Genomic DNA, 7,936 nt, shown 5'->3' with positions numbered 1-7,936 from the left:
TAGGCTTAAGGTTATCACGTCATCATATTTTTGCTTGCTTCAAGTTTGTAGTTTTGTGAATCTAACCTAAATTAATATTTTCAAAGACCACAAGGTTGTTACCAATTAATTCCAGGTTAGAGCAGACATTTTGAAAGTATGGGAAGCAAGCTGGATCCGCTGAGAATCCTTGTTAAATACGTTTTTTAATAATGTGTTGATATCATTATAGGAATAATGCTTGTATACTTGAAACATTAAACACATTTACTCTTCAGCCTATTGGAGAGTTATCCCTTCCTTGAAATCTGGCCTTGATTATGACATTCTTGTGTTTCTGCTCCCTCCCCACCCCCGACAGAATCAAGATTGGACTTTACTGCACTGTTGAGCTAATCTGAATTAAAGTCTGTCACTTGTGTTCAGTCACGACTCCGTTACATTTCCTAATGAGCCGTGCCTGATCTTTGGGCATTTCTCGGGGTATTTATGAGAAGGGTGCAGCTAAGGCTTAGTGGAGACTCCGTGGTGATATTTAGTATGTGAAGCATCTGTACAAAGCATACAGTTGAGAATGTTCATCATTTATTGTTGTTAAACTTAGTCACTCACATTCCTTCCCTACTGAATGAGGCTTCCAAGGACACCTCAAACACAAATTCATCACAGGAAAGACAGTTGCACTGAACATTAGCAGAACTAAGAATCGATGCATCAGGTCCTAACTGGAGATATATTTAATACACTTTTTCCTTAGTTTTATTTTACTTGTAAAGATTACAATAGTCGGCCGGCCGCAGTGGTGCACACCTGTAATCCCAGCAATTTGGGAGGCTGAGGCGGGCAGATTGCCTGAGGTCAGCAGTTCAAGACCAGCCTGACTAACATGCTGAAACCCCATCTCTACTAAATATAAGAAATTAGCCAGGCGTGGTGGTACATGCCTGTAATCCCAGCTACTTGGGAGGCTGAGGCAAGAGAATTGTTTGAGCCCGGGAGGTGGAGGTTGCAGTGAGCCGAGATCCCAAGATCGCAGCATTGCACTCCAGCCTGGGCAACAAGAGCGAAACCTCGTCTAAAAAAAAAAAAAAAAAAATGACAGTAGTTATATGAGCTCATGATATATGAAAAAAAAAATGCCTAACACACAGAATGGTGGTAAATGTAAGACTTCCTTTCCCTACCTGTTCAACCCAAAGTCCCATTGCTCAGAAGTAAGCACTATTAATAGTTCCTCATGTGTTCTCCTAGGATTTTTCAGAAAGGAGAATAGAGGAAAATTATTTTTTTCTGTGCTCCAATTTCTTTTTTTTCCTTCTCTCTCCCCGGAGCTCACAGTACTATCTATCATCACTAAATCTTTACCAGGCCAGACCCATAAATATCTCAAAAACTATTCCAAATAAGTTAGAGGGATGATTAGAGAAAGAGATTGTGATTACCAGTAGTGGCAGATTTTAAATAACGTTTTTTCCAGACTTCAGTGGTTTCTTTTTATGTTTATGTTCTTTTAATTCAAGTTCTTGAGTTCATTTTGAATTCTGAAGCTTTTTTTTTTATTTAAAAAATAGCCTTCATTTACTGAAATTAACTGGGGGCTTAAACTAACATTGATCCTGTAAATCCATGGAAGCTGTAGGACTAGCGTATTCATTAGTGGACCACAGACCTGAATGTGGTGGTCCTGTATCTTTGAATACCTTGTTGCTTCAAGATACTGTACCCTCACTATTCCCTCTAAATCCCAAAATGGAATGTAACAGTCCCCTGGCCTGTCTTCCTGGCTCGTTTCCTGTTCTTCCTAGACATACCCTTAATCTTTGTTTTTTAAACACATACTGGGAACACACTCCTGTGTCTGGGTGTGCCCCCCAGGTTCTCTGTGGGTTTATTCTGGCCTTCAATCTTCTTTTAAGGAGACCTACCACATCACCCAAGCCACTGGGGGGCCTGGCGACAGGTCCCTGTCATCCTGTCACCTACTGGGCACTGTCTGTCTTTCCATCCACCTGGACTTAGAGATCCGCCTGGGTCATCTCTCCCCAAGCCTGTACATCTCTCCTTGTAATGTAGGCCCAGAATTTTTTTTAATAAGTAACATTCCCCACCTGGCTCTGGCCTGAGGCCTTTTAGCATATATTATCATGGACAGAAAACATGTGGAAGAAAGTTTCTCTTTTCTCTCTGTTTTTGTTTGTTTGTTTGTTTTTGTTTGTTTTTGAGACAGGGTCTTGTTCTGTTGCCCAGGCTAGAGTGCAGTGGCACTGTCTTGACTCACTGCAACCTCCACTTCCGGGGCTCAAGTGATCCTCCCATCTCAGCCTCCAGAGTAGTTGGGACTACAGGCGTGGGCCATCACGCTGGCTAAGTTTCTCTGTTCAGGTCAGCCAGGAATATTAAACCCCAGTACCACCTGATGCAAAGAAGCAAAGCTGAATAAATTTGCAGAAAGAGAGAGGCATGAATAAAAGCCATAGTTTGACCGAGGGCTGACAGGGAGATTAGGATGGACTTTCTTGTTAGCCTCCGTCACCACTCCAGAACCCCAAGCCTGTTTCTCAGAGGCGTTCAAACCAGAGCAACTCCATTTTGAGTGAGGGCTGGAAAATGAGGCTGGGACCTGCTGGGCTGCATTCCCAGAGAGTTCAGCATTCTGAACCTCTAGATGTTTATGGTTAAGGGAACAAATTAATAATGTTTACTCAACAGACCCAGACTTGGGAGTGTCCAGATATCCCAATATCTGGAGAACAAAGGCATTCCTAATTTTGCTTTAAAGATAATATCAATTTTTGCAAAATATAATAATTAAGAAAATTAATCCCTTATCACAAACCCTCGTAGCAGAGCCCATCTCCCCAAGATCTTTTTTTATCCTGTATATAAACAAGCATCGTACCTAGGGTGGGCACGTTCCTCCTCTTACTTTTGGGAACGTCCGGCTCTGTCTATGGAGTTGCTATTCTTTTACTGCTTTACTTTCTTTCTTTCTTTTTTTTTTTTTGAGACGGAGTCTTACTCTGTCACCCAGGCCGGAGTGCAGTGGTGCGATCTCGGCTCACTGCAACCTCTGCTGCCTGGGTTCAAGCGATTCTCTTGCCTCAGCCTCCCGAGTAGCTGGGATTACAGGTGCCTGCACTGCACCCAGCTATTATTATTATTTTTTTTTTTTTGTAGTTTTTAGTAGAGATGGGGTTTCACCATCTTGGCCAAGCTGGTCTTGAACTCCTGACCTCGTGATCCACCCGCCTCTGCCTCCCAAAGTGCTGGGATTACAGGTGTGAGCCACCGCGCCCGGCCCTGCTTTACTTTCTTAATAAACTTGCTTTTACTTTGCACTGAGAACTCGCCCTGAATTCTTTCCTGCGCAAGATCCAAGAACCCTCTCTTGGGGTCTGTATGGGGACCCCTTTCCTGTAACATGTTCAGGTAACTGTCAGGCCTCTGAGCCCAAGCCAAGCCATCACATCCCCTGTGACTTGCACGTATACACCCAGATGGCCTGAAGTAACTGAAGAATCACAAAAGAAGTGAAAATGCCCTGCCCCACCTTAACTGATGACATTCCACCACAAAAGAAGTGAAAATGGCCAGGCCTTGCCTTAAGTGATGACATTACCTCGTGAAAGTCCTTTTCCTGGCTCAAAAACTTCCCCACTGAGCACCTTGTGACCCCCACTCCTGCCCGCCAGAGAACAAACCCCCTTTGACCGTAATTTTCCTTTACCTACCCACATCTTATAAAACAGCCCCACCCCTATCTCCCTTCGCTGACTCTCTTTTCGGACTCAGCCCACCTGCACCCAGGTGATTGAAAGCTTTATTGCTCACACAAAGCCTATTTGGTGGTCTCTTCACACGGACACGCATGAAAGTAGCCACCCTTCTCCCAGACAGCCCTCAGGTCCTCCAGGGCATGGAGCCTTCAGGATGGGCAAGAGGCCCGGCTGGTCTGGGGGGATTCCATCCCCGCTGCCAGCAACTGGCTCAGCAATGGGCATGTGAGCCAATAATGCAAGGAGAGGTTTCCTGGGGCATCCTGGGGGCGTCTCCTCAGGCTAAGGAGAAAGCAAGATGAAGAGAGGGTCTTTCTCTTCCTCTGGATATCATCATGTGAGGATATGAGGCCTAGAACTTGCCAATATTAAGCTACAAATGAAATCAGCCCACAGGGGAATGCAGAGCCCCAGGAAACGGAACTGGAGCCTCTGGATTCTGATGACCCCGATCATGCCCTATCAACACTCTCCCGCTCTGAGAGCCAAGACAGTTACTCAGTGTTTCAGCCGGTGAAGTTCAATGTCTGTTACTCGACACCAGAAGCATTCTAAACACCACGAAGATAGAGAAGTGGGCATCAAAGGAACCAAAACCAAATTTCCACTCCACAAAAGACATTTGTCCCCTTGGGCAAAAGAACCGCTTTGGAAAAAAGCACACTGTGGGTCCTTTTCCATACCCTTCCTTATGATTTCTTTGAATTGCTGTAACTTATGGTGCATTTATTTTGGCTGGATTTTTTCTTTGTGGAATGAAGACTCAAATTGTGTGGGCTTTTTTGGTTTCTTTCTAATTTAGATCCCTTAGACACAGCTAAATACACAAAAATAATGGTGTATCAGTAAGAATAACCATTGCATTCAAGGCAGTGGATTAAATATGAGAGTTATGGGAAGCGGTGTAAAGAAAGAAAAATGACAAGATGCTCTTATTCTGATTTTACCCCCATGGAATCATGGAGGAAGAGCAGCTAATGTCATTCTATCTGACAATAGCCTTAAGTGGAGGAGACATTTGACCTAAGTCTTGAAGTATTTTTTTAATTTTTAATTTTTTATTTTTGAGATGGATTCTCACTCTGTTGCCCAGGCTGGAGTGCAGTGGTGTGATCTCAGCTCACTGCAACCTCCATCTCCCAGGTTCATGCGATTCTCCTGCCTCAGCCTCCTGAGTAGCTGGGATTATAGGCGCCAGCCACCATGCTTGGCTAATTTTTGTATTTTTAGTAGAGACAGGGTTTTGCCATGTTAGGCAGGCTGGTCTCAAACTTCTGACCTCAGGTGATCCACCCAACTCCGCCTCCCAAAGTGGTGGGATAACAGGCATAAGCCACCACGCCTGGCTGAAGTATTTTTTTTAATAAAATAACTTATAAACCTAAAAAGTACAGAAAATTATATAATACACACTAATGTACCCACCAAACGCTTTTATAAATACTAGCATTTTTGTTTCAGTTCCATTTTTAAATTAAACTTTTCATTTTGAAATAACTGTAGAATAACATGTATTATAAGTGTTAAAAGATGAACCGAAGCACGTGAACGTTTTAGTTTATTTGAGCAGACTGTGATTCAGGAATCAGGCAACACCAACTGCAAGCAGGTGGGGTTCCACCAAGGGGGCCAAGGGGAAAACTTCTATAAGGTATTCTTGGGAGCAAGACAAAATACAGCTATGCATCACTTAACAACAGGAATACATTCTGAGAAATGCATGGTTAGGTGATTTCGTCACTGTGTGACCATCATAGAGTGCTTTTACACAAACCTAGATGTTGCAGCCTACTACACACCTAGCCTAGATGGTATAGCCTATTGTTCACAAGCTACAAACCTATGCAGTATGTTACTGCACTGAATAACTGTAGGCAACTGTAACACAATGGCAAGTGTTTGTGCACCTAAACATAGAAAAAGTACAGTAAAAATACAGTATTATACCCTTTGGGACCACCGTCATATATGCAGTCTGTTGTTGACCAAAATGTTATGCAGTACATGACTGTATTTGGCTGGTTAAAAGTGAAACAGTAGCTTTAATGTCCCTGTTCTGGCCAGGTTCAGTGGCTCACGCCTGTAATCCCAGCACCTTGGGAAGCAGAGGCAGGTGGATCTCTTGAGACCAGGAGTTTGAGACCAGCCTGGCCAACATGGCAAAACCCTGTCTCTACTAAAAATACAAAAATTAGCCAGGCATGGTGGCACATGTCTGTAGTCCCAGCTACTTGGGAGACTGAAGCAAGAGGATCATTTGAGCCCAGGATGTGGAGGTTGCAGTGAGTCAAGACCCTGTCTCGAAAAGAGAAAAAATACATAGCTTTATGCTTTATATTTATGTCCGTGATTCAATTTGGGTTAATGTTTTTGTGAAATTTGAGACTTAGGTTGGGACCCATATTTTCACCAATGGCTGGTTGTTGATGTACTGTAGTGCCATTTGTTGAAAAGGCTTTATGTACTCATGGGTTCCTTATGCTTAGACTCAACTGAAGATTAAAAAAAAAAGACAGTATTTGTGGGATGCAAAATTCATAGATACAGGTCGGGGGTGGTGGCTCACACCTGTAATCCCAGCACATTGGGAGGCAGAGGCAGGCGGATCACCTGAGGTCGGGAGTTCAAGACCAGCCTGGCCAACATGGTGAAACCCTGCCTCTACTAAAAATACACAAATTAGGCATGGTGGCGGACACCTATAGTCCCAGCTACTCCCGGGAGGCCAAGGCAGGAGAATCACTTGAATCCAGGAGGCGGAGGTTGCAGTGAACTGAGATCGTGCCACTGCACTTCAGCCTGGGCGACGGAGTGAGACTCCATCTCAAAAAAACAAAACAAACAAAAAAAAAACTCGTAGGTACCTCACGAAGGCTAACTTTTTGCACCTGTGGAATCCTCAGGGCCTGCTGTGGGACTTGAGCATCATGGATTTCAGTATCTCCAGGGTTCCTGGAACCAGTCCCCTGCCAGCACCTACAGATGACTATATTTTCTCCATTGCATTGTTTTTGCACCTTTGTCAAAAATTAGTTAGGGATATTTGTGTGGTTCTATTTCGGAGTTCTGTATTCTGTTGTATTGATCTATGTGTCTATCCCTCCACCAATACCACACAGTCATAACAGTCACAGCTATAGAATTAGTCTTGAAATCAGGCAGACTGATTCCTTCCACTTGATTCTTCTTTTCCAAAATTGTTTTGGCTATTCTAATTCCTTTCCCTTTCCATAGAAATTTTAGAATAATCTTGCCTATATCTAAAAAATCTTGCATGGTTTTTTTGTTTCATTTTGTTTTTGTTTTTGTTTTTTGTTTTTTGTTTTGAGATGGAGCCTTACTGTCTTGCCCAGGCTGGAGTGCAGTGGCGCGATCTCGGCTCACTGCAAGCTCCGCCTCCTGGGTTCATGCCATTCTCCTGCCTCAGCCTCCCGAGTAGCTGGGACTACAGGCACCCACCACCACGCCCGGCTAATTTTTTGTATTTTTAGTAGAGACAGGGGTTTCACCGTGTTAGCCAGGGTGGTCTCGATCTCCTGACCTCGTGATCCACCCGCCTCAGCCTCCCAAAGTGCGGGGATTACAGGCGTGAGCCACCGTGCCAAGCCCTTGCATGGGTTTTGATAAAAACTGTGCTAAAATTGTATTTAAATTTGGGGAGTATTGACATCATCATTACACTGAGTATTCCAATCCATGAACATAACGTGTCTCTCAATTGATTTAGATCGTCTTTGATTCCTTTAATTAGCATGGTATAGTTTTCAACATACAAGTCCTGTATATATTTTGTTAGATTAACATCTAAATATTTTATTTTTAAAGCAACTGTGAGTAGAATTGTATGCTAAATCTCAGTGTTTGTTCATTGCTAGTATATGGAAATATAATTGATTGCTGTAAGTTTATTATGTATCCTATGACTTCGCTGAACTCACTTATTCTAGACACTTTTTGTTGCTGTTGTTTCTTCCTTGCTATCTTTTATGCAGACAATTATGTCATGGTCATGGGAACACATTTTAATATATCTTCATTTTAATTAATCTCAATGTATTTTGTATTTCCTCTGATACATCCTCTTTGACCCATGGATTATTTAAAAGTGTGTTACTTAGTTTCCAAGTGTTTGGAGATTTCTATGTTATCTTTTTATTTTTGATTTCTAACTTTATTCCATT

The sequence above is a fragment of the Pan paniscus genome, chromosome 13 (assembly GCF_029289425.2).
Source record: "Pan paniscus chromosome 13, NHGRI_mPanPan1-v2.0_pri, whole genome shotgun sequence".
Lineage (NCBI taxonomy): Eukaryota > Metazoa > Chordata > Mammalia > Primates > Hominidae > Pan > Pan paniscus.
This window is presented reverse-complemented; position numbering follows the sequence as displayed.